The sequence below is a fragment of the Oncorhynchus masou genome, unplaced genomic scaffold (assembly GCF_036934945.1).
Source record: "Oncorhynchus masou masou isolate Uvic2021 unplaced genomic scaffold, UVic_Omas_1.1 unplaced_scaffold_4932, whole genome shotgun sequence".
Lineage (NCBI taxonomy): Eukaryota > Metazoa > Chordata > Actinopteri > Salmoniformes > Salmonidae > Oncorhynchus > Oncorhynchus masou.
In genome coordinates, this window is record NW_027011329.1 from 374 (window position 1) to 24,711 (window position 24,338).

Sequence of the window (24,338 nt, forward strand, 5' to 3'; positions counted from 1 at the left end):
TATACAGTAGACACCAGTTCTCCACTATACAGTAGACACCAGTTCTCCACTATACAGCAGACACCAGTTCTCCACTATACAGTAGACACTAGTTAGTTCTCCACTATACAGCAGACACCAGTTCTCCACTATACAAGACACCAGTTCTCCACTATACAGTAGACGCAGTTCTCCACTATACAGTAGACACTAGTTCTCCACTAGACAGCAGACACCAGTAGACACTAGTTCTCCACTATGCAGTAGACACCAGTTCTCCACTATACAGTAGACACTAGATCTCCACTATACAGTAGACACCAGTTCTCCACTATACAGTAGACACTAGCTGACTATACAGTAGACACCAGTTCTCCACTATACAGTAGACACTAGTTCTCCACTATACAGTAGACACCAGTTCTCCACGATACAGTAGACACCAGTTCTCCACTATACAGTAGACACCAGTTCTCCACTATACAGTGAACACCAGTTCTCCATTATACAGTAGACACCAGTTCTCCACTATACAGTAGACACCAGCTACTCCACTATACAGTAGACACCAGTTCTCCACTATACAGTAGACACCAGTTCTCCACTATACAGTAGACACCAGTTCTCCACTATACAGTAGACACCAGTTCTCCACTATACAGTAGACACCAGTTCTCCACTATACAGTAGACACCAGTTCTCCACTATACAGTAGACACTAGTTCTCCACTATACAGTAGACACCAGTTCTCCACTATACAGTAGACACCAGTTCTCCACTATACAGTAGACACCAGTTCTCCACTATATACTAGTTAGTAGACACTAGTTAGTTCTCCACTATACAGTAGACACAGTAGTTCTCCACTATACAGTAGACACCAGTTCTCCACTATACAGTAGACACTAGTTCTCCACTATACAGTAGACACTAGTTCTCCACTATACAGTAGACACTAGTTCTCCACTATACAGTAGACACTAGTTAGCTCCACTATACAGTAGTTACACCAGCAATCACCAGTTCTCCACTATACAGCAGACACTAGCTCCACTATACAGTAGACACCAGTCTCCACTCCACTATACAGTACAGACACCAGTTCTCCACTATACAGTAGACACCAGTTCTCCACACTAGACACTAGTTAGTTCTCCACTATACAGTAGACACCAGTTCTCCACTATACAGTAGACACTAGTTCTCATTAGACACCAGTTCTCCACTAGCCACAGTAGACAACAGTTCTCCACTATACAGTAGACACCAGTTCTCCACTATACAGTAGACACTAGTTAGCTAGACACCAGTTCTCCACTATACAGTAGACACCAGTTCTCCACTATACAGTAGCTCTCCACTATACAGTAGACACCAGTTCTCCACTATACAGTAGACACTAGTTCTCCTTAGTAGACACCAGTTCTCCACTATAGTTAGCCAGTTCTCCACTATACAGTAGACACTAGTTCTCCACTATACAGTAGACACCAGTTCTCCACTTACAGTAGACACTAGCTGACTATACAGTAGACACCAGTTCTCCACTATACAGCAGACACAGTAGACACCAGTTCTCCACTATACAGTAGACACTAGTTCTCCACTATACAGTAGACACCAGTTCTCCACTATACAGTAGACACTAGTTAGTTCTCCACTATACAGTAGACACCAGTTCTCCACTATACAGACACCAGTTCTCCACTATACAGTAGACACCAGTTCTCCACTATACAGTAGACACTAGTTCTCCACTATACAGTAGACACTATTGACTATACAGTAGACACCAGTTCTCCACTATACAGTAGACACCAGTTCTCCACTATACAGTAGACACCAGTTCTCCACTACAGTAGACACAGTAGACACCAGTTTCTCCACTATACAGTAGACACTAGCTGACTATACAGTTAGCTCTCCACTATACAGTAGACACAGTTCTCCACTATACAGTAGACACTAGTTCTCCACTATACAGTAGTCACTAGTTCTCCACTATACAGCAGACACCAGTTCCCCACTATACAGTAGACACCAGTTCTCCACTCCACTATACAGTAGACACTAGTTCTCCACTATACAGTAGACACTAGATTTCTCCACTATACAGTAGACACCAGTTCTCCACTATACAGTAGACACCAGTTCTCCACTATACAGTAGACACTAGACACCAGTTCTCCACTCCAGTAGACACCACTATACAGTAGACACCAGTTCTCCACTATACAGCAGACACCAGTTCTCCACTATACAGTAGTCACAGTTCTCCACTATACAGTAGACACCAGTTCTCCACTATACAGTAGACACCAGTTCTCCACTATACAGTAGACACCACTTCTCCACTATACAGTAGACACCAGTTCTCCACTATACAGTAGACACCAGTTCTCCACTATACAGTAGACACTAGTTCTCCACTATACAGTAGACACCAGTTCTCCACTATACAGTAGACACTAGTTAGTTCTCCACTATACAGTAGACACCAGTTCTCCACTATACAGTAGACACCAGTTCTCCACTATACAGTAGACACCAGTTCTCCACTATACAGTAGACACTAGTTCTCCACTATACAGTAGACACTATACAGTAGACAGTTCTCCACTATACAGTAGACACTAGTTCTCCACTATACAGTAGACACTAGTTCTCCACTATACAGTAGACACCAGTTCTCCACTATACAGTAGACACCAGTTCTCCACTATACAGTAGACACCAGTTCTCCACTATACAGTAGACACCAGTTAGACACCAGCTCCACTATACAGTAGACACCAGTTCTCCACTATACAGTAGACACCAGTTCTCCACTATACAGTAGACACCAGTTCTCCACTATACAGTAGACACCAGTTCTCCACTATACAGTAGACACCAGTTCTCCACTATACAGTAGACACTATACAGTTAGTTCTCCACTATACAGTAGACACTAGTTAGTTCTCCACTATACAGTAGACACTAGTTCTCCACTATACAGTTAGTTCTCCACTATACAGTAGAGTTCTCCATACTAGTTCTCCACTATACAGTAGACACTAGCTCTCCACTATACAGTAGACACCAGTTCTCCACTATACAGTAGACACCAGTTCTCCACTATACAGTAGACACCAGTTCTCCACTATACAGTAGACACCAGTTCTCCACTATACAGTAGACACCAGTCTCCACGATACAGTAGACACCAGTTCTCCACTATACAGTAGAGTTCTCCACTATACAGTAGACACCAGTTCACTATACAGTAGACACTAGATCTCCACTATACAGTAGACACTAGATCTCCACTATACAGTAGACACCAGTTCTCCACTATACAGTAGACACCAGTTCTCCACGATACAGTAGACACCAGTTCTCCACTATACAGTAGACACCAGTTCTCCACTATACAGTAGACACCAGTTCTCCACTATACAGTAGACACCAGTTCTCCACTATACAGTAGACACCAGTTCTCCACTATACAGTAGACACCAGCTCTCCACACTAGACACCAGTTCTCCACTATACAGTAGACACCAGTTCTCCACTATACAGTAGACACCAGTTCTCCACTATACAGTAGACACTAGTTCTCCACTATACAGTAGACACCAGTTCTCCACTATACAGTAGACACCAGTTCTCCACTATACAGTAGACACCAGTAGACACCAGTTCTCCACTATACAGTAGACACCAGTTCTCCACTATACAGTAGACACCAGTTCTCCACTATACAGTAGACACCAGTTCTCCACTATACAGTAGACACCAGTTCTCCACTATACAGTAGACACCAGTTCTCCACTATACAGTAGACACCAGTTCTCCACTATACAGTAGACACCAGTTCTCCACTATATACAGTAGACACCAGTTCTCCACGATACAGTAGACACCAGTTCTCCACTATACAGTAGACACCAGTTCTCCACTATACAGTAGACACAGTTCTCCACTATACAGTAGACACCAGTTCTCCACTATACAGTAGACACCAGTTCTCCACTATACAGTAGACACCAGTTCTCCACTATACAGTAGACACCAGTTCTCCCGCGATACAGTAGACACCAGTTCTCCACTATACAGTAGACACCAGTTCTCCACTATACAGTAGTAGTTCTCCACTATACTAGACACTGACTATACAGTAGACACCAGTTCTCCACTATACAGTAGACACTAGCTAGACACCACTATACAGTAGACACACAGTGAACACCAGCTCTCCACTATACAGTAGACACCAGTTCTCCACTATACAGTAGACACTAGCTGACTATACAGTAGACACCAGTTCTCCACGATACAGTAGACACCAGTTCTCCACGATACAGTAGACACCAGTTCTCCACTATACAGTAGACACCAGTTCTCCACTATACAGTAGACAGTTCTCCACAGTTCTCCACTATGCAGTAGACACCAGTTCTCCACGATACACCAGTTCTCCACTATACAGTAGACACCAGTTCTCCACTATACAGTAGACACCAGTTCTCCACTATACAGTAGACACCAGTTCTCTCCACTAACCTATACAGTAGACACCAGTTCTCCACTATACAGTAGACACCAGTTCTCCACTATACAGTAGACACCAGTTCTCCACTATACAGTAGACACCAGTTCTCCACTATACAGTAGACACCAGTTCTCCACTATACAGTAGACACCAGTTCTCCACTATACAGTAGACACCAGTTCTCCACTATACAGTAGACACTAGCTGACTATACAGTAGACACCAGTTCTCCACTATACAGTAGACACCAGTTCTCCACTATACAGTAGACACCAGTTCTCCACTATACAGTAGACACCAGTTCTCCACTATACAGTAGACACCAGTTCTCCACTATACAGTAGACACCAGTTCTCCACTATACAGTAGACACCAGTTCTCCACTATACAGTAGACACCAGTACAGTAGACACCAGTTCTCCACTATACAGTAGACACCAGTTCTCCACTATACAGTGAGCACCAGTTCTCCCGATACAGTAGACACCAGTTCTCCACTATACAGTAGACACCAGTTCTCCACTATACAGTAGACACCAGTTCTCCACTATACAGTAGACACCAGTTCTCCACTATACAGTAGACACCAGTTCTCCACTATACAGTAGACACCAGTTCTCCACGATTAGACACCAGTTCTCCACTATACAGTAGACACCAGTTCTCCACTATACAGTAGACACCAGTTCTCCACTATACAGTAGACACCAGTTCTCCACTATACAGTAGACACCAGTTCTCCACTATACAGTAGACACCAGTTCTCCACTATACAGTCCACTATACAGTAGACACCAGTTCTCCACTATACAGTAGACACCAGTTCTCCACTATACAGTAGACACCAGCTCTCCACTATACAGTAGACACCAGTTCTCACTATACAGTAGACACCAGTTCTCCACTATAGTAGACACCAGTTCTCCACTATACAGTAGACACCAGTTCTCCACTATAGTTTTATACAGTAGACACCAGTTCTCCACTATACAGTAGACACAGTTCTCCACTATACAGTAGACACCAGTTCTCCACTATACAGTAGACACCAGTTCTCCCCACTATCACAGTAGACACCAGTTCTCCACTATACAGTAGACACCAGTTCTCCACTATACAGTAGACACCAGTTCTCCACTATACAGTAGTGCAGACACCAGTTCTCCACTATACAGTAGACACTAGTTCTCCACTATACAGTAGACACCAGTTCTCACTATACAGTAGACACCAGTTCTCCACTATACAGTAGACACCAGTTCTCCACACAGTAGTTCTCCACTATACAGTAGACATACAGTTCAAGTTCTCCACATACAGTAGACACCAGTTCTCCACTATACAGTAGACACCAGTTCTCCACTATACAGTAGACACCAGTTCTCCACTATACAGTAGACACCAGTTCTCCACTATACAGTAGACACCAGTTCTCCACTATACAGTAGACACCAGTTCCCACTTTAGTCCACTCCTCCACTATACAGTAGACACCAGTTCTCCACTATACAGTAGACACCAGCTCCACTATACAGTAGACACCAGTTCTCCACTATACAGTAGACACCAGTAGACACCAGTTCTCCACTATACAGTAGTTCTCCACTATACAGTTCTCCACTATACAGTAGACACTAGTTCTCCACTATACAGTAGACACCAGTTCTCCACTATACAGTAGACACTAGTTCTCCACTATACAGTAGACACCAGTTCTCCACTATACAGTAGACACCAGTTCTCCACTATACAGTAGACACCAGTTCTAGTTCTCCACTATACAGTAGACACCAGTTCTCCACTATACAGTAGACACTAGCTCTCCACTATACAGTAGACACTGACTATACAGTAGACACTAGTTCTCCACTATACAGTAGACACCAGTTCTCCACTATACAGTAGACACTAGTTCTCCACTATACAGTAGACACCAGTTCTCCACTATACAGTAGACACTATACACAGTAGACACTAGATCTCCACTATACAGTCTCCACTATACAGTAGACACCAGTTCTCCACTATACAGTAGACACTAGTTCTCCACGATACAGTAGACACCAGTTCTCCACGATACAGTAGACACCAGTTCTCCACTATACAGTAGACACAGTTCTCCACTATACAGTAGACACCAGTTCTCCACTATACAGTAGACACCAGTTCTACTCAACAGTCCAACTTCCTGTCCAACTTCCTGTCCAACACAGAGGAGTCTTGCCTGTATGATTCCGTGTCCCTGTGCGAACACCTCGATGTCGTTGACCTTCAGTAGACACCAGTTCTCCAGAGACTCTCCTCACCGATACGGAGACAGACGGATGGATACCGTTCTCCACTTCAGACACCAGTTCTCCACTATACGTAGACACAGTTCTTCACTATACAGTAGACACACACTATACACACACACCAGTTTATACAGTACACATTATAACACAGTAGACACCATTATAACTATACACGCACACAGTTCTCCATTATAACACACACACAGACACCATTATAACAACACCAGTTCTCCATTATAACACACAGTAGACACCCCATTATAACACACACACACACTAGTTCTCCATTATAACACACACACCAGTTTATAACACACAGTTCTCCACTATTATAGACACTACTCCACTATACAGTAACACACACTCCCATTATAGACACTACACACACACCCCATTATAAACACACACACCCCATTATAACACACACACATTAAAACAACCCCCCCATTATAACACACACACACACACCCCCATTATAACACACTCCACACACACACACACACCCCATTATAACACACACACACACCCCATTATAACACACACACATTAAAACAACCCCCATTAACACATACACACACACACACATATTAACACACCCCCATTAAACACACACACACACACATTAACACACCCACCTGACAGCACCAGGCAATCCCTCCACAGGCGTTGGGGGACGACATGGAGGTACCATTCATCAGCTGGGTTCCTCTGAGTCCAGTTGGGTACGGAGGCGACATGGCCCCCAGAGACACCAGTGATACTGACCCCCCAGGGCCCGTCGGTACTGGGGCCCCCGAGACGACCAGGTGTACTGGTTCGGAGGGAGCTTCTCTCTCAGAGAATACTCTGCAACCATCATGTCTGGAGTTACATACGCCCCCACGCCTGGAAGAGGAGACCAACGGGGTTAAACACAGCCCCACGCCTGGAAGAGGAGACCAACGGGGTTAACACACACACACCCCACGCCTGGAAGAGGAGACCAACGGGGTTAAACACACCCCCACGCCTGGAAGAGAGACCAACGGGGTTAACACACACCCCCCACGCCTGGAAGAGGAGACCAACGGGTTAAACACACCCCACGCCTGGAAGAGGAGACCAACGGGGTTAAACACACATTAAAACAACCCCCACGCCTGGACGAGGAGACCAACACACATAAAACACACCCCCACACCTAGAAGAGGAGACCAACCCACCTAAACACACCCCACGCCTGGAAGAGGAGACCAACGGGGTTCCTTAAACACACATACACCCCCCCGGTACGCCTGGAAGAGGAGAGGAGCTTCTCTCTCAACGGGGTTAAACACATACACCCCCACGCCTGGAAGAGGAGACCAACGGGGTTAAACACACCCCACGCCTGGAAGAGGAGACCAACGGGGTTAAACACACCCCACGCCTGGAAGAGGAGACCAACGGGGTTAAACACACCCCCACGCCTGGAAGAGGAGACCAACGGGGTTAAACACACCCCCACGCCTGGAAGAGGAGACCCACGGGGTTAAAACACACCCCACGCCTGGAAGAGGAGACCAACGGGGTAAACACACCCCACGCCTGGAAGAGGAGACCAACGGGGTTAAAACACACCCCCACGCCTGGAAGAGGAGACCCGGGGTTAAACACACATACACCCCCACGCCAGGAAGAAGAGACCCTGAGGGTAAAACACACCCCCACGCCTGAAGAGGAGACCAACGAGGTTAAACACACCCCCTTACGCCTGGAAGAGGAGACCAACGGGGTTAAACACACCCCCACGCCTGGAAGAGGAGACCAACGGGGTTAAACACACCCCCACACCTGAACAGCAGCAGTCGTCCCTCCAGGAGCCGACAGTAGACACAGACGTGTGAAGTGTGTGTGCGTGTGTGTGTGGTGTGTGAGACCCTATAACCCCAGCCAGCAGTAGTCCTCCAGGAGGAGACCCGGGGACACGTAGACAGAGTGTGTAAACACACCCCCACGTGTGTGTGTGTGTGTAAACACACCCCCACGTGTGTGTGTGTGTGTGTGTGTGTGTGTGTGTGTGTGTGTGTGTGTGTGTGTGTGTGTGTGTGTGTGTGTGTGTGTGTGTGTGTGTGTGTGTGTACCTATAACAGCAGCAGTAGTCCCTCCAAGACAGCCGACAGTAGACAGAGTGTGTGTGTGTACCTATAACAGCAGCAGTCGTCCTTCCAGGACAGCCGACAGAGTGTGTGTAGACAGAGTGTGTGTGTGTGTGTGTGTGTGTGTGTGTGTGTACCTATAACAGCAGCAGTAGTCCCTCCAAGACAGCCGACAGTAGACAGAGTGTGTGTGTGTGTGTACCTATAACAGCAGCAGTAGTCCCTCCAAGACAGCCGACAGTAGACAGAGTGTGTGTGTGTGTGTGTGTACCTATAACAGCAGCAGTCGTCCCTCCAGGACAGCCGACAGTAGACAGAGTGTGTGTGTGTGTGTACCTATAACAGCAGCAGTAGTCCCTCCAGGACAGCCGACAGTAGACAGACAGGGCCCGTTGTTCCCAGCGCTGGACACAAACAATACGTTGTGTTTCTGAACTGCTTCACCAATCACCTCACAGATCCTCCTGTTGGACAACACAGAGGACACACAGAGTTACTAATCACCTCACAGATCCTCCTGTTGGACAACACAGAGGACACACAGAGTTACCAATCACCTCACATATCCTCCTGTTGGACAACACAGAGGACACACAGAGTTACCAATCACCTCACAGATCCTCCTGTTGGACAACACAGAGGACACACAGAGTTACCAATCACCTACCACACACAGATCCTCCTGTTGGACAACACAGAGGACACACAGAGTTACCAATCACCTCACAGATCCTCCTGTTGGACAACACAGAGGACACACAGAGTTACCAATCACCTCACAGATCCTCCTGTTGGACAACACAGAGGACACACAGCGGATTACCAATCACCTCACAGATCCTCCTGTTGGACAACACAGAGACACACAGAGTTACCAATCACCTCACAGATCCCCCTGTTGGACAACACAGAGGACACACAGAGTTACCAATCACCTCACAGATCCTCCTGTTGGACAACACAGAGGACACACAGAGATTACAATCACCTCACAGATCCTCCTGTTGGACAACACAGAGGACACACAGAGTTACCAATCACCTCACAGATCCTCCTGTTGGACAACACAGAGGACACACAGAGTTACCAATCACCTCACAGATCCTCCTGTTGGACAGACACAGAGGACACACAGAGTTACCAATCACCTCACAGATCCTCCTGTTGGACAACACAGAGGACACACAGAGTTCCCAATCACCTCACAGATCCTCCTGTTGGACAACACAGAGGACACACAGAGTTACCAATCACCTGGACAGATCCTCCTGTTGGACAACACAGAGGACACACCAGAGTTACCAGACACACAGACAGAGAGTTACCAGACACACACACACACAGAGAGTTACCAGACACACAGACAGTAAAAAGCCATCTCTCTCACCCTGAGTTGGGCCAGTGGGTAGCTTCTCCATAGCTGTAGTTAACCAGGTCACATTTATAGTTGATCACCTCTATCATCTAGACAGAGAGAAACAGAAAGACAGAGAGAGACAGAGAAAGAGAGACAGAGACAGAGAGACAGAGAGAAAGACAGAAAGAGACAGAGAAAGACAGAAAGACAGAGAGAGAGAGAGACAGAAAGAGAGAGAGAAAGACAGAAAGAGACAGAGAAAGACAGAAAGACAGAGAGAGAGAGAGACAGAAAGAGACAGAAAGAGAGAGTGACAGAAAGAGAGAGAGAGAGACAGAAAAAGAGAGAGAGACGGGGAGAGAGAGAGAGACAGAAAGAGACAGAGAAAGAGACAGAAAGAGATGGAGAGAGAGAGAGACAGAAAGAAAAAGGAAGACAGAGACAGAAAGAGACAGAAAGAGAGAGTGACAGAAAGAGAGAGAGAGAGACAGAAAAAGAGAGAGAGAGAGACAGAAAGAGACAGAGAAAGAGACAGAAAGAGACAGAAAGAGATGGAGAGAGAGAGGAGGAGTGTGAATGAACCAAAACAAGAACAGAGGAGAATTGATGAATGGAGTGGAACCGGGAGGCCCTGGTCTGTTGTGTGGATTGACACCTGTTTCAGCCTACCCGGATGAGTCCGGTGCCCGTCTCCATGGTGCTGAGCCGAAGTGACCTCCGATCTTCAACGCCAGGATCTGGGCGCCAGGGGCAGGACCCGTTCCGCTCCGGCTCATCTGGGAAGTGGCCTGCTGCTATGCTCGCCACGTGGGTCCCATGAGCCCCTGAACAGAGACAAGACCGTCACAGCTGTAGACGCCAAGACGCAGGGCAGACTCCTACAATACAGGGGATCTACGTGAACTCTGACCTCCGCTGGTGACGATGCAGGAGAGTGTTTCCTGAAAAGGGTTTGACCCGTAGATGTTAACGGAGGAAGGCAGTTGAGCATCTCAGCGTTTCCCAGAGTAGCAAACTGACCCTGCTTCTCTCTGTAGGAGGTCAGGACCGTGCAGCTGGACAGGTCTCCAGTCTCTGAGGTGTCTACCCAGCCCTGTAGAGGATAGAGGGTGAGGTCAGGACCGAGGAAGGCTGGACAGGTCTCCAGTCTCTGAGGTGTCTACCACAGCCCTGTAGAGGTTAGAGGGTAGAGGTCAGGACCGTGCAGTTGGACAGGTCTCCAGTCTCTGAGGTGTCTACCACAGCCCTGTAGAGGTTAGAGAGTAGAGGTCAGGAAGGAGGCAGCTGACAGGTCTCCAGTCTCTGAGGTGTCTACCACAGCCCTGTAGAGGTTAGGAGGGTAGAGGTTTGACCGTGCAGCTGGACAGGTCTCCAGTTTCTGAGGTGTCTACCACAGCCCTGTAGAGATTAGTACCTTTAGGGGTTAGAGGTTACAGGGTAGCAGTTTAGGGGTTAGAGGTTACGGGGTAGCAGTTTAGGGGGTAGGGGTTAGAGGTTACAGGTTAGGGGGTAGAGGTTAGGGGGTATCAGTTTAGGGGGTAGAGGTTAGAGGTTACAGGGTATCAGTTTAGGGGTAGAGGTTAGAGGTTCAGGGAATCAGTTTAGGGGTAGAGGTTAGAGGTTACAGGATCAGTTTAGGGGTAGAGGTTAGAGGTTCAGGGGGAATCAGTTTAGGGGGTGGAGGTTAGGGTTACCCAGGGTTAGAGGTTCATGGGTAGGGGTTAGAGGTTAGAGGGGGGAGTAGGGGTTAAGGAGTAGGGTTTAGGACACATAAAGACAGATCTCCTCTCAAAAATGTCCACTTCAGCCCTGGTGAGATGAACACAGATGGATGGGAAGACACCAGGGACAAAGGGTTTGATCTGACGAACAGAGGAAGGCAGGAAGGAGGACCTGACCCAGGAGACGAACTGAGGAAGGCAGGAAGGAGGACCTGACCCAGGAGACGAACTGAGGAAGGCAGGAAGGAGGGCCTGAAAGGGGTTTGACCCAGGAGACGAACTGAGGAAGGCAGGAAGGAGGACCTGAAAAGGGTTTGACCCAGGAGACGAACTGAGGAAGGCAGGAAGGAGGACCTGAAAAGGGGTTTGACCCAGGAGACGAACTGAGGAAGGCAGGAAGGAGGACCTGACCCAGGAGACGAACTGAGGAAGGCAGGAAGGAGGACCTGAAAAGGGGTTTGACCCAGGAGACAAACTGAGGAAGGCAGGAAGGAGGGCCTGACCCAGGAGACGAACTGAGGAAGGCAGGAAGGAGGACCTGAAAAGGGGTTTGACCCAGCAGACGAACTGAGGAAGGCAGGAAGGAGGACCTGAAAAGGGGTTTGACCCAGGAGACGAACTGAGGAAGGCAGGAAGGAGGGCCTGAGGGGTTTCCAGGAGACGAACTGAGGAAGGCAGGAAGGAGGGTTTGACCCAGGAGACGAACTGAGGAAGGCAGGAAGGAGGACCTGAAAAGGGGTTTGACCCAGCAGACGAACTGAGGAAGGCAGGAAGAAGGGCCTGAAAAGGGGTTTGACCCAGTAGACGAACTGAGGAAGGCAGGAAGGAGGACCTGAAAAGGGTTTGACCCAGGAGACGAACTGGGGAAGGCAGGAAGGAGGACCTGAAAGGGGTTTGACCCAGGAGACGAACTGAGGAAGGCAGGAAGGAGGACCTGAAAAGGGGTTTGACCCAGGAGACGAACTGAGGAAGGCAGGAAGGAGGACCTGACCCAGGAGATGAACTGAGGAAGGCAGGAAGGAGGACCTGAAAAGGGGTTTGACCCAGTAGACGAACTGAGGAAGGCAGGAAGGAGGGCCTGAAAAGGGCTTTGACCCAGGAGACGAACTGAGGAAGGCAGGAAGGAGGGCCTGAAAAGGGGTTTGACCCAGGAGACGAACTGAGGAAGGAGGAAGGAGGACCTGAAAAGGGGTTTGACCCAGGAGACGAACTGAGGAAGGCAGGAAGGAGGACCTGAAAAGGGGTTTGACCCAGCAGATGAACTGAGGAAGGCAGGAAGGAGGACCTGAAAGGGGTTTGACCCAGGAGATGAACTGAGGAAGGGAGGAAGGAGGCCTGAAAAGGGGTTTGACCCAGGAGACGAACTGAGGAAGGCAGGAAGGAGGACCTGAAAAGGGGTTTGACCCAGCAGATGAACTGAGGAAGGTAGGAAGGAGGGCCTGAAAATGGGTTTGACCCAGGAGACGAACTGAGGAAGGCAGGAAGGAGGGCCTGACCCAGGAGATGAACTGAGGAAGGCAGGAAGGAGGACCTGAAAAGGGGTTTGACCCAGGAGACGAACTGAGGAAGGCAGGAAGGAGGACCTGACCCAGGAGACGAACTGAGGAAGGCAGGAAGGAGGACCTGAAAAGGGGTTTGACCCAGCAGACGGCGTTCCTCCTACCTCCAGGTGTCTCCGTCGTTCCACAGCAGACAGTCGTAGACCGGACCCGGGTCGTTGTACTTCTTCTCCAGGGACGCCAGGATCTCTGACTGGCACAGCAGCTCCTCCTTCTGCAGCTTCTCAGCCTGATAAAACAACGGACAGGCGTGAGCAAACTAAATGTGTACACTCATTTACACACACATCTCATGTGCTCGGGATTGATAAATCGCTCGCTGGGGATGTGACAAATGTACAATTGCTAATGTTTAAACTGCCATTTTAAATAGTACAATAACGAGAATTCACCATTCAGATTGGGTCCTAACCAGGACTCTGAGCAGTCCCAAGGACCCAGAGCAGTTCAGTCTACCTACCAGACAGGGCAGTTCCGACCCACCAGACAGGGCAGTTCAGTCTACCTACCAGACAGGGCAGTTCAGTCCACCTACCAGACAGGGCAGTTCAGTCTACCTACCAGACAGGGCAGTTCAGTCTATCTACCAGACAGGGCAGTTCAGTCCACCTACCAGACAGGGCAGTTCAGTCTACCTACCAGACAGGGCAGTTCAGTCTACCAGACAGGGCAGTTCAGAATACCAGACAGGGTGTTCAGTCTACCTACCAGACAGGGCAGTTCAGTCTACCTACCAGACAGGGCAGTTCAGTCTACCATGGTCCTGGCTACCTACCAGGCAGGGGCAGTTCAGTCTACCTACCAGACAGGCAGTTCAGTCCACCTACCAGACAGGGCAGTTCAGTCTACCTACCAGACAGGGCAGTTCAGTCCACCTACCAGACAGGGCAGTTCAGTCCACCTACCGGACAGGGCAGTTCAGTCCACCTACCAGACAGGGCAGTCCAGTCTAACTACTCAGACAGGGCAGTTCAGTCCACCTACCAGACAGGGCAGTTCAGTCCACCTACCAGACGGGGCAGTTCAGTCTACCTACCAGACAGGGCAGTTCAGTCTACCTACCGGACAGGGCAGTTCAGTCTACCTACCAGACAGGGCAGTTCAGTCTACCTACCAGACAGGGCAGTTCAGTCTACCACCAGACAGGGCAGTTCAGTCCACCTACCAGACAGGGCAGTTCAGTCTACCTGCACCAGACAGGGCAGTTCAGTCTACCTACCAGACAGGGCAGTTCAGTCCACCTACCAGACAGGGCAGTTCAGTCTACCTACCAGACAGGGCAGTTCAGTTCAGTCTACCTACCAGACAGGGCAGTTCAGTCTACCTACCAGAGAGGCAGTTCAGTCTGCCTACCAGACAGGGCAGTTCGATCTACCTACCCAGACAGGGCAGTTCAGTCTACCCCCAGACAGGGCAGTTCAGTCTACCTACCGGACAGGGCAGTTCAGTCTACCTACCAGACAGGGGCAGTTCAGTCTACCTACCAGACAGGGCAGTTCAGTCTACCTACCAGACAGGGCAGTTCAGTCTACCTACTAGACAGGGCAGTTCAGTCTACCTACCAGACAGGGCAGTTCAACCAGACAGGGCAGTTCAGTCCACCTACCAGACAGGGCAGTTCAGGGTCCAGTTCAGTCTACCAGACAGGGCAGTTCAGTCTACCTACCAGACAGTCCAGTCTACCCACCAGACAGGGCAGTTCCTAGTCTACCTACCAGACAGGGCAGTTCAGTCCACCTACCAGACAGGGCAGTTCAGTCTACCTACCAGACAGGGCAGTTCAGTCTACCTACCCAGACAGGGCAGTTCAGTCCACCTACCAGACAGGGCAGTTCAGTCTACCTACCAGACAGGGCAGTTCAGTCTACCTACCCAGACAGGGCAGTTCAGTCTACCTACCAGACAGGGCAGTTCAGTCTACCTACCAGACAGACAGGGCAGTTACCAGACAGGCAGTCTCCACCTACCAGACAGGGCAGTTCAGTCTACCTACCAGACAGGGCAGTTCAGTCTACCTACCAGACAGGGCAGTTCAGTCTACCTACCAGACAGGGCAGTTCCAGTCCACCTACCAGACAGGGCAGTTCAGTCCACCTACCAGACAGGGCAGTTCAGTCCACCTACCAGACAGGGCAGTTCAGTCCACCTACCAGACAGGGCAGTTCAGTCTACCTACCAGACAGGGCAGTTCAGTCCACCTACCAGACAGGGCAGTTCAGTCCACCTACCAGACAGGGCAGTTCAGTCCACCTACCAGACAGGGCAGTTCAGTCCACCTTACCAGACAGGGCAGTTCAGTCTACCCACCAGACAGGGCAGTTCAGTCATACCTACCAGGCAGGGCAGTTCAGTCTACCTACCAGGACAGGGCAGTTCAGTCTACCTGGCACCAGACAGGGCAGTTCAGTCCACCTACCAGGACAGGGCAGTTCAGTCCACCCAACAGACAGGGCAGTTCAGTCTACCTACCAGACAGGGCAGTTCAGTCCACCTACCAGAGAGGGCAGTTCAGTCTACCTACCAGACAGGGCAGTTCAGTCTACCCACCAGACAGGGCAGTTCAGTCTACCTACCAGACAGGGCAGTTCAGTCTACCTACTCAGACAGGGCAGTCCAGTCTAACTACCAGAGAGGGCAGTCTAGTCTACCTACCAGACAGGGCAGTTCAGTCTACCTACCAGACAGGGCAGTTCAGTCTACCTACCAGACAGGGCAGTTCAGTCCACCTACCAGACGGGGCAGTTCAGTCTACCTACCAGACAGGGCAGTTCAGTCTACCTACCAGACAGGGCAGTTCAGTCTACCTACCAGACAGGGCAGTTCAGTCTACCTACCGGACAGGGCAGTCCAGTCTACCTACCAGAGAGGCAGTTCAGTTCAGTCTACCTACCAGAGAGGGCAGTTCAGTCTACCCAGCAGACAGGCAGTTCAGTCTACCTACCAGACAGGGCAGTCCAGTCCACCTACCAGACAGGGCAGTTCAGTCTACCTACCAGACAGGGCAGTTCAGTCTACCTACCAGACAGGGCAGTTCAGTCTACCACAGGGCAGTCCAGGCTACCTACCAGACAGGGCAGTTCAGTCCACCTACCAGACAGGCAGTTCAGGTCCACCTACCAGACAGGGCAGTTCAGTCCACCTACCAGACAGCAGTTCAGTCTACCTACCAGACAGGGCAGTTCAGTCTACCTACCAGACAGGGGCAGTTCAGTCCACCTACCAGACAGGGGCAGTTCAGTCCACCCACCAGACAGGCAGTTCAGTCTACTTACCAGACAGGGCAGTCTCAGTCCACCTACCAGACAGGGCAGTTCAGTCCACCTACCAGACAGGGTGTTCAGTCTACCTACCAGACAGGGCAGTTCAGTCTACCTACCAGACAGGGCAGTTCAGTCCACCTACCAGACAGGGCAGTTCAGTCCACCTACCAGACAGGGCAGTTCAGTCCACCTACCAGACAGGGCAGTTCAGTCTACCTACCAGACAGGGCAGTTCAGTCTATCTACCAGGCAGGGCAGTTCAGTCTACCTACCAGACAGGGCAGTTCAGTTCACCTACCAGACAGGCAGTTCAGTCCACCTACCAGACAGGGCAGTTCAGTCCACCTACCAGACAGGGCAGTTCAGTCTACCTACCAGACAGGGCAGTTCAGTCTACCTACCAGAGAGGGCAGTTCAGTCTACCTACCAGACAGGGCAGTTCAGTCTACCTACCAGACAGGGCAGTTCAGTCTACCTACCAGACAGGGCAGTTCAGTCTACCTACCAGACAGGGCAGTCCAGTCTAACTACCAGAGAGGGCAGTTCAGTCTACCTACCAGACAGGGCAGTTCAGTCTACCTACCGGACAGGGCAGTTCAGTCTACCTACCGGACAGGGCAGTTCAGTCTACCTACCAGAGAGGGCAGTTCAGTCTACCTACCAGAGAGGGCAGTTCAGTCTACCTACCAGAGAGGGCAGTTCAGTCTACCTACCAGACAGGGCAGTTCAGTCTACCTACCGGACAGGGCAGTTCAGTCTACCTACCAGAGAGGGCAGTTCAGTCTACCTACCAGAGAGGGCAGTTCAGTCTACCTACCAGACAGGGCAGTTCAGTCTACCTACCAGACAGGGCAGTCCAGTCTACCTACCAGACAGGGCAGTTCAGTCTACCTACCAGACAGGGCAGTTCAGTCTACCTACCAGACAGGGCAGTTCAGTCTACCACGGTCCTGGCTACCTACCAGACAGGGCAGTTCAGTCCACCTACCGGACAGGGCAGTTCAGTCTACCTACCGGACAGGGCAGTTCAGTCTACCGACCAGACAGGGCAGTTCAGTCTACCTACCGGACAGGGCAGTTCAGTCTACCTACCGGACAGGGCAGTTCAGTCTACCTACCGGACAGGGCAGTTCAGTCTACCTACCGGACAGGGCAGTTCAGTCTACCTACCAGACAGGGCAGTTCAGTCTACCTACCAGACAGGGCAGTTCAGTCTACCTACCAGACAGGGCAGTTCAGTCTACCTACCGGACAGGGCAGTTCAGTCTACCTACCGGACAGGGCAGTTCAGTCTACCTACCAGACAGGGCAGTCCAGTCTACCTACCAGACAGGGCAGTTCAGTCTACCTACCAGACAGGGCAGTTCAGTCTACCTACCAGACAGGGCAGTTCAGTCTACCTACCAGACAGGGCAGTTCAGTCTACCTACCAGACAGGGCAGTTCAGTCTACCTACCAGACAGGGCAGTTCAGTCCACCTACCAGACAGGGCAGTTCAGTCTACCTACCAGACAGGGCAGTTCAGTCTACCTACCAGACAGGGCAGTTCAGTCTACCATGGTCCTGGCTACCTACCAGGCAGGGCAGTTCAGTCTACCTACCAGACAGGGCAGTTCAGTCTACCTACCAGACAGGGCAGTTCAGTCCACCTACCAGACAGGGCAGTTCAGTCCACCTACCAGACAGGGCAGTTCAGTCTACCTACCAGACAGGGCAGTTCAGTCTACCTACCAGAGAGGGCAGTTCAGTCTACCTACCAGACAGGGCAGTTCAGTCTACCTACCAGACAGGGCAGTTCAGTCTACCTACCAGACAGGGCAGTTCAGTCTACCTACCAGACAGGGCAGTCCAATCTAACTACCAGAGAGGGCAGTTCAGTCTACCTACCAGACAGGGCAGTTCAGTCTACCTACCGGACAGGGCAGTTCAGTCTACCTACCGGACAGGGCAGTTCAGTCTACCTACCAGAGAGGGCAGTTCAGTCTACCTACCAGAGAGGGCAGTTCAGTCTACCTACCAGAGAGGGCAGTTCAGTCTACCTACCAGACAGGGCAGTTCAGTCTACCTACCGGACAGGGCAGTTCAGTCTACCTACCAGAGAGGGCAGTTCAGTCTACCTACCAGAGAGGGCAGTTCAGTCTACCTACCAGACAGGGCAGTTCAGTCTACCTACCAGACAGGGCAGTCCAGTCTACCTACCAGACAGGGCAGTTCAGTCTACCTACCAGACAGGGCAGTTCAGTCTACCTACCAGACAGGGCAGTTCAGTCTACCACGGTCCTGGCTACCTACCAGACAGGGCAGTTCAGTCCACCTACCGGACAGGGCAGTTCAGTCTACCTACCGGACAGGGCAGTTCAGTCTACCGACCAGACAGGGCAGTTCAGTCTACCTACCGGACAGGGCAGTTCAGTCTACCTACCGGACAGGGCAGTTCAGTCTACCTACCGGACAGGGCAGTTCAGTCTACCTACCGGACAGGGCAGTTCAGTCTACCTACCAGACAGGGCAGTTCAGTCTACCTACCAGACAGGGCAGTTCAGTCTACCTACCAGACAGGGCAGTTCAGTCTACCTACCGGACAGGGCAGTTCAGTCTACCTACCGGACAGGGCAGTTCAGTCTACCCACCAGACAGGGCAGTCCAGTCTACCTACCAGACAGGGCAGTTCAGTCTACCTACCAGACAGGGCAGTTCAGTCTACCTACCAGACAGGGCAGTTCAGTCTACCTACCAGACAGGGCAGTTCAGTCTACCTACCGGACAGGGCAGTTCAGTCTACCTACCAGACAGGGCAGTTCAGTCTACCTACCAGACAGGGCAGTTCAGTCTACCTACCAGACAGGGCAGTTCAGTCTACCTACCAGACAGGGCAGTTCAGTCCACCTACCAGACAGGGCAGTTCAGTCCACCTACCAGACAGGGCAGTTCAGTCTACCTACCAGACAGGGCAGTTCAGTCTACCTACCAGACAGGGCAGTTCAGTCTACCTACCAGACAGGGCAGTTCAGTCTACCACAGGCCTGGCTACCTACCAGACAGGGCAGTTCAGTCTACCTACCAGACAGGGCAGTTCAGTCTACCTACCAGACAGGGCAGTTCAGTCCACCTACCAGACAGGGCAGTTCAGTCTACCTACCAGACAGGGCAGTTCAGTCTAACTACCAGACGGGGCAGTTCAGTCTACCTACCAGACAGGGCAGTTCAGTCTACCTACCAGACAGGGCAGTTCAGTCTACCTACCAGACAGGGCAGTTCAGTCTACCCACCAGACAGGGCAGTTCAGTCTACCTACCAGACAGGGCAGTTCAGTCTACCTACCAGACAGGGCAGTTCAGTCCACCTACCAGACAGGGCAGTTCAGTCTACCTACCAGACAGGGCAGTTCAGTCCACCTACCAGACAGGGCAGTTCAGTCTACCTACCAGACAGGGCAGTTCAGTCTACCTACCAGACAGGGCAGTTCAGTCTACCTACCAGACAGGGCAGTTCAGTCTACCTACCAGACAGGGCAGTTCAGTCTACCTACCAGACAGGGCAGTTCAGTCCACCTACCAGACAGGGCAGTTCAGTCTACCTACCAGACAGGGCAGTTCAGTCTACCTACCAGACAGGGCAGTTCAGTCTACCTACCAGACAGGGCAGTTCAGTCCACCTACCAGACAGGGCAGTTCAGTCTACCTACCAGGCAGGGCAGTTCAGTCCACCTACCAGACAGGGCAGTTCAGTCTCACCTACCAGACAGGGCAGTTCAGTCCACCTACCAGACAGGGCAGTTCAGTCTACCTACCAGACAGGGCAGTTCAGTCTACCTACCAGACAGGGCAGTTCAGTCTACCTACCAGACAGGGCAGTTCAGTCTACCTACCAGACAGGGCAGTTCAGTCTACCTACCAGACAGGGCAGTTCAGTCTACCTACCAGACAGGGCAGTTCAGTCTACCTACCAGACAGGGCAGTTCAGTCTACCTACCAGACAGGGCAGTTCAGTCCACCTACCAGACAGGGCAGTTCAGTCTACCTACCAGACAGGGCAGTTCAGTCCACCTACCAGACAGGGCAGTTCAGTCTACTCTACCGGACAGGGCAGTTCAGTCTACCTACCAGACAGGGCAGTTCAGTCCACCTACCAGACAGGGCAGTTCAGTCTACCTACCAGACAGGGCAGTTCAGTCTACCTACCAGACAGGGCAGTTCAGTCTACCTACCAGACAGGGCAGTTCAGTCTACCTACCAGACAGGGCAGTTCAGTCTACCTACCAGACAGGGCAGTTCAGTCTACCTACCAGAGAGGGCAGTTCAGTCTACCTACCGGACAGGGCAGTTCAGTCTACCTACCAGACAGGGCAGTTCAGTCCACCTACCAGACAGGGCAGTTCAGTCTACCTACCAGACAGGGCAGTTCAGTCTACCTACCAGACAGGGCAGTTCAGTCTACCTACCAGACAGGGCAGTTCAGTCTACCTACCGGACAGGGCAGTTCAGTCTACCTACCAGACAGGGCAGTTCAGTCTACCTACCAGACAGGGCAGTTCAGTCCACCTACCAGACAGGGCAGTTCAGTCTACCTACCAGAGAGGGCAGTTCAGTCTACCTACCAGACAGGGCAGTTCAGTCCACCTACCAGACAGGGCAGTTCAGTCCACCTACCAGACAGGGCAGTTCAGTCTACCTACCAGACAGGGCAGTTCAGTCTACCTACCAGACAGGGCAGTTCAGTCTACCTACCAGACAGGGCAGTTCAGTCTACCTACCAGACAGGGCAGTTCAGTCTACCTACCAGAGAGGGCAGTTCAGTCTACCTACCAGACAGGGCAGTTCAGTCTACCTACCAGACAGGGCAGTTCAGTCCACCTACCAGAGAGGGCAGTTCAGTGACCTATATCACCCATTGGTAGGACCCAATGTAGTGTATATAACCCATTGGTAGGACCCAATGTACTGTATATCACCCATTGGTAGGACCCAATGTAGTGTATATCACCCATTGGTAGGACCCAATGTAGTGTATATAACCCATTGGTAGGACCCAATGTAGTGTATATAACCCATTGGTAGGACCCAATGTACTGTATATAACCCATTGGTAGGACCCAATGTAGTGTATATAACCCATTGGTAGGACCCAATGTAGTGTATATAACCCATTGTAGTGTATATCACCCATTGGTAGGACCCAATGTAGTGTATATAACCCATTGGTAGGACCCAATGTAGTGTATATAACCCATTGTAGTGTATATCACCCATTGGTAGGACCCAATGTAGTGTATATAACCCATTGGTAGGACCCAATGTAGTGTATATAACCCATTGGTAGGACCCAATGTACTGTATATCACCCATTGGTAGGACCCAATGTAGTGTATATCACCCATTGGTAGGACCCAATGTAGTGTATATAACCCATTGGTAGGACCCAATGTAGTGTATATAACCCATTGGTAGGACCCAATGTACTGTATATAACCCATTGGTAGGACCCAATGTAGTGTATATAACCCATTGGTAGGACCCAATGTAGTGTATATAACCCATTGTAGTGTATATCACCCATTGGTAGGACCCAATGTAGTGTATATAACCCATTGGTAGGACCCAATGTAGTGTATATAACCCATTGGTAGGACCCAATGTAGTGTATATCACCCATTGGTAGGACCCAATGTAGTGTATATCACCCATTGTAGTGTATATCACCCATTGGTAGGACCCAATGTACTGTATATAGGCAGGGTAGCCTAGTGGTTAGAGCGTTGGACTAGTAACCGGAAGGTTGTGAGTTCAAACCCCCGAGCTGACAAGGTACAAATCTGTCGTTCTGCCCCTGAACAGGCAGTTAACCCACTGTTCCCAGGCCGTCATTGAAAATAAGAATTTGTTCTTAGCTGACTTGCCTGGTTAAATAAAGGTTAAAAATAAAAATGGTGACTTCCCTGAGCAGTTTCCTCAGGACATAACAAAAAGGTTGAATACTTATAGACTCAAGATATTTCAGCATTTCCCTGGATGAAGATGATGATGATGATGATGAAGACCTGTTAGTGACAATTTACATTTTGAACCCCCAAAAAATATATAATTAACCAAAATAAATTCGGTAAGGATTGTTTCTAAATTTGAACCATCCCAATGTTGTTTAAACATCTATACCTCTAATGCTGTTTATGCCCACACCACATTTACCCATGAGCAGAGAGATTAACTGACCTGTTACCTGTGAGGGGAAGGGAGAGGTCAAAGTGTTACCTGTGAGGGTTAGGGAGAGGTCAAAGTGTTACCTGTGAGGGTTAGGGAGAGGTCAAAGTGTTACCTGTGAGGGGGAGGGGAGAGGTCAAAGTGTTACCTGTGAGGGTTAGGGAGAGGTCAAAGTGTTACCTGTGAGGGGGAGGGGAGAGGTCAAAGTGTTACCTGTGAGGGGAAGGGAGAGGTCAAAGTGTTACCTGTGAGGGTTAGGGGAGAGGTCAAAGTGTTACCTGTGAGGGTTAGGGGAGAGGTCAAAGTGTTACCTGTGAGGGGAAGGGAGAGGTCAAAGTGTTACCTGTGAGGGTTAGGGAGAGGTCAAAGTGTTACCTGTGAGGGTTAGGGGAGAGGTCAAAGTGTTACCTGTGAGGGTTAGGGGAGAGGTCAAAGTGTTACCTGTGAGGGTTAGGGGAGAGGTCAAAATGTTGCCTGTGAGGGTTAGGGGGAGAGGTCAAAGTGTTACCTGTGAGGGTTAGGGGAGAGGTCAAAGTGTTACCTGTGAGGGTTAGGGGAGAGGTCAAAGTGTTACCTGTGAGGGTTAGGGGAGAGGTCAAAGTGTTACCTGTGAGGGTTAGGGAGAGGTCAAAATGTTACCTGTGAGGGGGAGGGGAGAGGTCAAAGTGTTACCTGTGAGGGTTAGGGGAGAGGTCAAAGTGTTACCTGTGAGGGTTAGGGGAGAGGTCAAAGTGTTACCTGTGAGGGTTAGGGGAGAGGTCAAAGTGTTACCTGTGAGGGTTAGGGGAGAGGTCAAAATGTTGCCTGTGAGGGTTAGGGGAGAGGTCAAAGTGTTACCTGTGAGGGTTAGGGGAGAGGTCAAAGTGTTACCTGTGAGGGTTAGGGGAGAGGTCAAAGTGTTACCTGTGAGGGTTAGGGGAGAGGTCAAAGTGTTACCTGTGAGGGTTAGGGGAGAGGTCAAAATGTTACCTGTGAGGGGGAGGGGAGAGGTCAAAGTGTTACCTGTAAAGGTTAGGGGAGAGGTCAAAGTGTTACCTGTGAGGGTTAGGGGAGAGGTCAAAGTGTTGCCTGTGAAGGTTAGGGGAGAGGTCAAAGTGTTGCCTGTGAGGGTTAGGGGTGAGGTCAAAGTGTTGCCTGTGAAGGTTAGGGGAGAGGTCAAAGTGTTGCCTGTGAGGGTTAGGGGTGAGGTCAAAGTGTTACCTGTGAGGGGGAGGGGTGAGCAAGGTCAAACTGTTCTGCCCGACGACTGGCTTCGGCCAGAGCTGCTCTGTGTGCTGGATCCCACATTTTCTCCTTCCGCTCTTTCTGTTGGTCAACAC

The 24,338-nt window shown here is 50.3% G+C and overlaps 1 pseudogene; it reads right to left on the reverse strand.

Annotated features, from left to right (window-relative positions):
- Window positions 1–7,443: 7,443 nt before the first annotated feature.
- Window positions 7,444–24,330, reverse strand: LOC135535660 (tripeptidyl-peptidase 2-like; annotated as a pseudogene).
- Window positions 24,331–24,338: the final 8 nt, after the last annotated feature.